Here is a 9,922-nt window from a genome sequence, read left to right as displayed (position 1 = left end):
ACCAGACAATGGTGCCAGTCTGCCCTGCATCTATTTCAAGTTCATCTTCATGAGCTGGAGGGCCCACCCTGCTTCTTTCTTCTTATTTCCCATGTAGAACCCAGGGCAAGACAGAGAACACACTGTTCCAAGTCATGGAGTAGAGAAAGGTTTATCTGTGTGTGCTCTACAGACTGGCAGCATCCACACCTCTTTTTGGTGGTAGAGCATAAATACTCTCTACTACCACAAATTATGCAGTTGACTTTCCTGCTTTTGGAGAAATCATGGGTTAGCATACCTGTAGTGCAATGGATGAGTCTCACCTTAGGAAAGTCACCCTCATGATCATAAGATCTCCCCTGCCAGGTAAGTATGTATCCACACCTCTAGTAAGCTTGCTAGAAATGCATACTCTTAGGAACCACCCAGGTATACAGAATCACTCACTCTAGGGCTTGCAGCTGTGATCTACTTGAATGGATCCTGACATGCTGGTCTGAGAGACACTGACTGAAAAAATAATACTCAGGATTCAACCTACACACTACTGAGCCTGTTTGGCCACATAGTGTCTAGGACATATATTTGTGCCATTAACAGTGCAGTGAATCCTGTTTAGTGTCTACCTTCTCCTCTGAGCTTTGGGGACCTTGATTCAATCTTATTTACTTTACAAACTAACCCATGCACTGTGTCTGACGTTGAGCGGAGGCTCAAATGCTTTTGAACTGCTATCATGAAGTTGGTTCAAATGATTAACTTAGGGCCGGAGATGTCCCTACCTATGCAACACATGAGCCCCTACCTTGAGTGGACTGCACAGCTGCAAGCGAGGGAAGGGACAGTTAATGCACACTGCACCTTTTCAAGAGAACAGCTCCAGGGAGGGTGATCACCACCTGAACAATCCCAGTGTAATCCCTGATAGCAGAATCTCATTATCCTTGGTATGTTCTTAAGCCAGGATTTCACTCTTGTTTAAACATTAGGTGTGCAATTCATCCTGGTCCCCAAGAAGATAGCTTTTTGTGGAAGCAACCCCTCCTGAAGGAATGGCATGAATCCCTCCACTTTGGGATCTTTCCCTGGAAGCCTTTGACATGCTGAACTCAATAAAACATCATGGCTTAGAGAAAATAGATACTGCCTAGCTAGAACAAGATACATGTGGAATCTTTCAACTTTTTTTCATTCAAAGTCATAATAACCTAATGAACAAAGTTATTGCTCACCTATTTTGCCAAGGTTTATATAAGAGACCTCCTTTCTGTAGCTGATTGGGCTGTTGGAGTCACATTACCCAAGATAGTAATTGTCAACGCTAATGGGAGCACAACAGAAGACTAAGGGAACAGTTACTCAGCATGAGCATCTCTTGCTTAGAACATCCATTTGGGGAGTATGGAGATGCCAACCTCATTCACAGTGAAGGTGCTGAGAAAATTAAAAGCAGAAACTCACTTGTGAATGAGCCTCGGGAATTTGAATACCAGAGGGAAGCAAATGTGCTGAGGGGTACAAGATCCACAGAGAAGCATCCCCATGAGAGACAGGAAGGACTGGCTGCTGAAACACCCACAGGCAGCATTGTGGGCTCTTTCATAAAGTTTTTCTTTTCTCAAGGTGCGTGTGAGTGGTCCTCTATGTCTTGAAACTTCAGGACACTGGGCTGAGTGTAGTCTAGAAATTTAGATCCACTGTCAGGAGTGTTTTAGGAGTGACAAGCATTTTATTGTGATCAAGTCTTTATTTGTCATTTATAGGAAGAGCAACAGCTGGCATAAAGCCAACTGTGATCCCAGGAATCAGACAGCCTGGGTTCCAACATGACTTCTTGTTTCCTGTGGATTCATCTATCCTAGGTAGGTTAACTTTTCTGAACCAATGTTTGCCTAGTGCCTGGAATAAAAACTGTGCTCAGTAAATATGAACTACTCACAATCCACACTCTTTCCACTGTCTCACAGTAGTCTGAATATTAGTCACAGTGTTGTTGAAATCCAGTTCAAAGATAAACTGTTTAGTTCCTTGGAGAGATGGAGTGCATGGAAAGACTATACATTGTAAAGGACAGCTATTAAAAGTATTCCCGATATACTGAAAGTATAAAGGATGCAGTGTGTCGATCACATGCTTCTTTAGATGACTCTAGTACCCTCAGGTTTGGTATAGCCAGGATATCTCAAAATCCCCTGTAGATTCTGAGGGAGAGCCACACTTCAGTCAGTTGTTTTCAAAGGGACAGTCCCTCCAACACCAGGGCCAGCATTTGAGAATACCTTAGAGAAACACATTCCTCAGGTGACTGGCTCAGACTTTCAGGCAGGCAGTTGACCTTAGGCAATTATTATAAACAAAGAATCCGCCCCCAACACCACCCCTGCAGACAAGTGAGTTCTAGCCAGAGGCCCCAGGAGAGAACACAAATAAAGATCCAGCCCCAAAGAGTCAACTTCCAGTAAGTTACCAAGGCCAAATCACTTGTTTGTACAGCCTATAGGAAGCCCCTGGCCCAGACCCCACATTCTCTGAAATTCTTAGCTCTTGGCTTTGATCCAGAGCGACTTTTGACTACTGCCTTCCTCAGCCTACCTGAATGCCTTCAACATGAGAAAGGAACAACACCTTGGAGTGTCCTACACTGACAAAACCAATAGACAAACATAAAACAAGCTTGGTTATGGCCTCACTATACCTCATCACCAAGCAGCAGCACTTCTGAGGCTGACCCCAGTCTCGCTAGATGAGAGAAGCAGTGGGTACATCTTGCACTCTGGAGTTGCAGGAAGTCCTGTTACCCACACTGTAGTTTCCCTCCCTGTGAAGCCGCTACCGCTGTTCCTGCTTCGTTTTCTTGGTCTTCCCCAAGCTCAGAAGGGCTTGCACTCACCTGGCCTCCATCACAGCAAATTCCAGGCTGAAATGTCTCTCAGTGAAATCACCTGTAGTAGTTAGGAGCTAACTTCTTCTGACTAATGATTTGGGGATGTCGTTGACTGAATTCTCATTTTATGCAAAAGTTTTAATATCTGAAAGGCACATACCACTGGCTGAGATTTCTGATGTGTTAGAAAATTGGAGCAAAACAGAAACTTTTTAATGTTAAATTACGTTTACATAAATCCTGATGCCTTGTAGTTTTATTAAAAATATAAAGCTAAAAATAAAGTGAAACTATTTCAGGATGGCAGTTATAAGACCTAATGATAAAGAAGAAACTGTTTCTTTTTTCTTGGTTCTTGTGAAATGCTTTATATATGTGTGTCTGTGTGTCTGACAAAAGAGGGAAAGGGAACTTGTTAGACTGGCTTGCACTAGAGGTCTGGGTGGTCCAACAGTTGTTGTGTACATGCTGAGGGGCTGAGAATCCAGTAGGCATTCAGCCCTGGGAACTAACTGAATGCCTTTCCATTCCTAACCCGGCGCTGAAGTCCTTGAGAACTGCTGGAAAATCACTGGTCTCCTTCAGTCCGTTCTGGAAAGCCGAAGGAGCTGGGATCTGATGTTATCAGAGAACGGGATGACAGCAACAGAGAGAGGTGCTCTGGCTCAGGAAGAAGGCATGCAGGCAATGCTGGTTTTCTTTGGACCTCAGAAGCCACAAGTTGGAAGGTATCACTCACTCTGAAGGAGGGTCTTTTCCCCTCAGCTAATCTTCTCTGGAAATCTCACTGACATGCCCACACGTGCGTTCCTGGTGGATTCTGGCTCCACTCAATTTGGCAGTCAAGATTAGTCATCACAATAGGTGTGATGATTAGCATTAATTGTCGACTTGGTAGGATCTGGAATTATCTGGGAAATGGGCTTCTGGTCGGGCTTCTGGTCGGGTCTGTGGGAGATTATCTTGATTATGTTAATTGATGTGGGAAGACTTATCTAAATTGTTGGTGGGACAGTTCCCTGGTCAGGGAATCCTAGGCTGTGTGAAATGGAAAGAGCAAGCTGAACACTAACTAGCTTACCTTTACCGCTCTCTGTTTCCTCCCGGTGGCTGTGATTTCCGACTGCTGCTGCCACGGCTTCCCTGCTGTGATGGTTTGCGCTTAAACCGTGAGTTAAAATACCTTCCCCTTCAGTTGCTTTTCTCAGAGTGTTTTATCACCGCAACAGAAAGAGAACTAAGACAGTAGGCAGTTAGGATCAGTTGAAAGTGGGGATCCCATGATGCCATCAGGGACCTTATAAAAGGGAAAAGCCTCAGCAAGCACATATGCTCTACCTTACTGCGTGACACCTTCTGTCCTATTATGATGCAAAAAGAAGGCCCTGTCAAGATCCTAGCATCCTGCTTTTAGACTTCTCCTCCAGACTCATGAGACAGATAAACTTCTGTTCTTTGTAAGTAACTAGACTCTTAACATTTTGTTATAGCTCAAAAAACAAAACAAGAAAACAAAAACCAAACAAGCAACCCCCCCAAAAACCTAAGAGACAGATTCATAGATGAATAAAATTTGGTTCAGAGATGTGAAACCGATTTCCCCTCAATCTCTCAAAACAACACAGGGAATCATGGTTTCAGGCTAGTTCCGCTTCCTGGAAGCAGATGTGTGAGATTGTGGAGTACTGTCCCACTCTGTGCAGATAACCGAGACTTTGCAGCCATGAACTTTCCCCCTCCTGGCCTTTGCTCTGTTATCACACTCTTACTTTTAGATACATTTTAACCTGTGTAACATCCTTATTTGTTCAGAAATGGGCAATCAATTAGCTTCCAGGGTGTTTTTAGGAAAAAAAGAAAAGAAAAACTCTTAGAGTTTGCCCACGTCAGTTAATGGACCCGAAACACCTAGTCTCTCCGTGTAGACACAGGTTTCCTTTGTGCCGTGGCTGCTGTTGATCACTGCCTTGATGATTTAATGTCAGAGCAAAAAATGTTGAGTAGGTTAAATTTCAGGAAATGATTTTCCTTAAACATGTGATTCTCTGGAGAGTTTTGTCTTGGTTTCAGTGCTTCTGGATTGTATGTTTCTGATGCAAAGGTGGTGGTGGCACCTGATGCTCCTCATTACAAACCTGTCTACAGTTTCAGTTGTCGGGGGCCAGTGTTTCCATCTTAAGGAGAAACTGACAACCTCTCCTCCATGGAGGACTCATGGCCAGCCAGTGTCAGTCACTGATGTTCAAGGTGGGATCTTCTCTCAGGTCCTTGCTGGGGTATTAGAGCACCAACTAGGTGATAGAAAGGCAGGAGAGATGTGTGAGAGCCCTTTGTTGTGACTCACGTGGCAGATGCAGGATGCAGGACTTGTGGGGTGATGTTCAGCTTTTCTTGGCATATTTTTTTTTTGATCATGGTTTAAATATGAAATGTCCTTCAGAAGCCCTGTTTGAACTCTTAGTCCCCAGTTAGTGACATTGGGAAATTCACTGGCCCATTAGGGTCTTGCTTTGCTGGAAGAAGTACACCCCTGGGCTTTGGCATTTTATATCTACCACTACTTTGTATTCTCTAATCTCTGCTTCCCGTGTGTGGATGAATGTGATCACTCTGCTTTCTGGGTGCCAATCCAGCCTCACACTCCTGCTGGCATGCCTTCCCTGCTATGATGAACTATACCCTGTCTGGAACTTTGAGCCAAAGTAAACTCTTTTTCCAATAGGCTACCTTTGTCATGGTATTCTTTCACAGCATCAGAAAAGTAACTAAAGTGCTGCCCCTCCCCTCCCCTCCCAGACTGCATACTCACTCAGCATACCAGTAGTGGAGGTTTGTATGTAGCAGGGCGCTAACTCTTCATCATATCCTTCTTTTTAGCCTTGCTGCCACCATCTAGACAGACAGCGAACGATGTCCAGCTTCCTCATCCATGTGAAGCAGATGATCAATATCATGAATACACAAGGCTTGGAACAGGCAAGGAGCAGCAGAACTCTTGCAAACCGTTAACTCCACGAATGCAGGAGGTACTGTTTGACACTTAGATCTGATTTGAACATGTCTAACTGTGTCAGGCTTTGCTTCAGAATGTCTAAACAAATCTCTGAGTTAGAAATAGGAGCTAGAGTGGTGTAGAGCTTCCGCTTATGGGCCACCAACCTGTTTAAGGTGTGGCCCATTCAAATTCTTATACAGTTATACCATGTACACAGTCACACCTCAATAAATGTTTCAGCCACCCGATGCAGTACACCATCTTTCAATACTAGACCTCAGCGAGGGAAGTAAGTACAAATTAGGGACACATTCTGTTGTCCTTGGAAGAAAACATGGTCTCTGCGTGATTGCTGTTTGGTTTGCACTGTGCTTGGAAATGCCCATGCAGTCTACAGCTGAGCTGTGCCCTTTGAAAACAGACAGCTCACTGGCCCCCTCGCCTCTGCCCATCGATCTACAGAACTTCTAAAGACAAGGCATGTGACATTGACCATACAAACAGAGACTGCTTTGATGATAGGAAAGGGACTTTCTGCTCATGTTTTCCTGAAGGAAATTTGTATTTTCGTTTTGTTAATTTACTCACCAGTTTAGAGTTTGATGGCTTCTCCTGTCTAATAGGTACCATAATACAACCCTCTCTGGAGTGCTCACCTTCTGTAATCTCTCACATCCCCACACTAGATCAGCCCCACTGCTCCTCCCCCTCTTTTTGAGACAGGATTTCACTTTGTAGCTCACATTTAGACCTGAAATTCACTATGTAGCCAAGACTTGTCTCTGGATTCTTACCCCTCCAATACCACCCTGTTTTGATTTTATGTGCATTTTATATGGTTCCTTGGTTTTTTAAATGAATAGAGAGCAATGGCTTCAAGTCTTACACTTCTGATGTGGTTTTGTTTGTCTGTATGGTAGTCTCTCTGGCGGTTGCTTTATAAATTTGATGCTGTAGTATTTGATTCGTATGTATCCATCATAGAGAGATCTTATTCTGTATTGTATCCTTTATTACCAGAAAGCAACCTTCCTCACATCATATAGCATTTCCTGGTGACATTTTTGTATGTTTGAAAAATTTTTAGATGAAAATAATTGTTGGAAGAAACAAACTAAAAATAATTGTTGAGATCGGTTGAAAGATATTTAGATATTAATTGTTGTATTCTTCCAGCTTCTCCAAAGGCCAAAAAACATCAACCTGAAAAGCTAGGATGTGTTGGGATAGCGGTGTGAAAGCCACTTAGAGTTTCTATTCACATGTCGTTGTGGTTTGCAAGATAGAAAGTGAACAATTTCAATCTCTAATGACAGATTTGAATCTAGGACCAAGGGCTAGAAAGAGGTGTCAGCAGTTAAGAGTATGTAGTGCTCTTGCACTGAATCTGGCTTTATTTCCCAGTACCAGCATTGAGTGGCTCACAGCCACCTGTAACTACGGCTCCAGGGGACCTGTTGCTCTCTTTTGGCTTCTACACACACGCTTCACCAATACACACACTTAAAAATAGTGAAATAAAATACAGACTTTAAGTCTGAAATGAACCAGGAGCCTTCAGTTCCCTGTCATGAAATAGGGGCAAACAAACTCAAGACTGTTGCAATCCTTGCAATGACATAGGTGAAAATGGAAGCCATGCAGGGATTGCTCAGGGTAAGAAGCATTTGCATCTTAGGATGCTACCATAAAAGTTCAACCAGTATTTTTATACTCAAGAGTTCTGGTTCTGAAGCCAAGTTCTTAGGACTTACTAAACCACCTCAGGCAAATCACTTGATCTGCTGGGTCTGTTTTTTTGTTTTTTGTTTTTTGTTTTTTTAAATTTGTAAAATAATGTATGTCCTGAAAATTGTTATAATCACATGAAGTGATTAAGAGTGTATGTTTAATATAAAATCTCACTCTCATTACAAATGCCAGTGTTATGTATTTATCACTTACTGAAAGCCAAATATTATTCTAAGTACTTTTCAAATATTAAATAGATGAATTCTCCTAACAGTCTTATAGATCCCACAATCATATGATATCTCTACAACTAGAGGTCTCAGTTTAACTTGTGAGGAAACACACACAAAGAGAGAATTACTTTGCCCAAAGTAGCACACTTGGCATGTAGGAGAGGTTGAAGACAACTCCAGACAGTCTGGCTCCAAAATCCTTACTTTGATCTGTAATGTCCTCTCAATATAAATATTAAAAAGACAGTATTCTATTATTGGGAGGTTACTAATTTGATTGACTAGGATCATTTTGACATAATCTAAAAGTATATATTAGATTTTTCAGAATATCCCATCTGTGATTTAGCTTTCTAGAAGTTTTACTGAGTAAATAAGTTGAGTAAATAAACCTGGCCTCAAATAAAACACAACACAAATAAATAGCATCAATAAAACCTTCCTGGTAGGTGTAAATCTATATACAATGCAGCTAAATATTGTCTTCCTAAAATTTTAGTTGGGTGGAAAGTTTAAGGTAAGGATCTTAACAGATTCACCTGTCGCATGTTGGAATGAGTCTTTGATAGGCAGGAAAGAGGCTTTTGTAGACTTTTATAGCAAAAAAATCTTCTCTATGAATCAGCTCCATGGTCTCAGGTGAAGTGTGTCACACAGGAAGTAGGCACTGCCGTGGTTGCTCTCCTTTGAGGAGAAAAGATACCATATGTTCAGAAGTGTTGGCGCAGACATGCTGATAAACCATCAACCTATTGCTATGGCTTGAATATGTCTCCCAGTGTAATGGTTAGAAGCCTAATCTTCAGTTTTATACGTTCATGTGTTTGAAAATGGGGCCTCAGGTGTCATGAGGGTACAGTTTCTATGATATCCTTAGTTGCTTTATAAAAATGAGTAAGAGAGACCCAAGGTAGCACCCTTGCTCTGTCTTTCTATGACATGTCCTCTGTTACATTATGATGCAGCAGGAAGGCCCTCACCAGCAGCAGAGCAAACCCCAGGGCCATGCTTTTGTGTTTCCTAACCTCTAGAACCATGAAGCGAAAGCAATGGTTCCCTGTGCTTTATAAGTTACCCAGTATCAGATCCCAAAGATTATGAAAGAAGGGGATTGGTTGTAACCCTGTACAGTAAAAGGCCTTTGAAGATACAAAGGATGAGTCGTTTGGGGTTACCAGCATCCTGTCACGTCCAGCTAGATGGGAAAACTGCTTTGGCTGCTCACACATACACTGTCGTTTTAAAGGGTGACAGACTATTTGATCAACAAACACTAAAACATTTTGAGCTTCTGCGAAGTTAGTATGAGGTCACTCACTGTTAAAATATAATAGGGCAGCCTAGATAATGCCTTCACTGACAGGCGCACAAATGACCAGTATCACATATCACCTTTATTTGCAGACAGGCCTGTCCCTTAGCCTGTTCTGGCCAATGTCTGATGTTAGCATTGAGATCAGCTTTAGAAAGACCTGGACTGAGGAGAAGATTCATTGGTTCAACTATTGAAAGGAAGACAAAAAGATTCAGAGTCTGTAATTTTCCCACCCACATTAAGTTATTTGGATAAAACTCTGCTGTCATAATGGGACTGAACTCACTAAAAATAAAATATGTCTGAGAATACTTTCACAGGTTTGACTACTCTCTCTGTGAGAAAGAACAGAGAAATTTGGGGGCCTCTGCAAAATACAGCCCTGTATCAGAAAGTGTTGGCTTTTGTTGAAATTTATTGCTGGAAATTTATCGACTTGTGAGATAAATATTGACCAAGTCAAAGTCAAGGTTATTACTTATCTTCAGGAATAATAAATCTTAGTGTTTTCAGTGACACAAAGTCAATATGTACTTTGCTGCATAAAGTCCAAATGAAGAGTTTCATCGAAACATCTGTAAATCTCTCCATCATGACCACAATGGTAGCTTTACAAATTTTATTATTAAAGAAAGAAGGGTATAGAGGCCTGGTGGGAAGATCTGCTGTTCACTGCTATGAAGGTAGTCAGGTAGCCCCATTTCCAGGGTGAAGGAACACTGGCTGGCTCCATGGCTGTTAACTGGTTCCTGTTGTCACCAATTCCAAGTCACGAGAATCAA

The 9,922-nt window shown here is 42.1% G+C and overlaps 1 pseudogene; it reads right to left on the bottom strand.

Annotated features, from left to right (window-relative positions):
- Window positions 1–201: 201 nt before the first annotated feature.
- LOC118592661 lies at window positions 202–356 on the bottom strand (annotated as a pseudogene).
- Window positions 357–9,922: the final 9,566 nt, after the last annotated feature.

This window comes from Onychomys torridus, chromosome 10 (assembly GCF_903995425.1).
Source record: "Onychomys torridus chromosome 10, mOncTor1.1, whole genome shotgun sequence".
Classification (NCBI taxonomy): domain Eukaryota; kingdom Metazoa; phylum Chordata; class Mammalia; order Rodentia; family Cricetidae; genus Onychomys; species Onychomys torridus.
The sequence above is the reverse complement of the archived record's forward strand: the minus strand, read 5'-3'. Positions and strand labels throughout refer to the sequence as shown.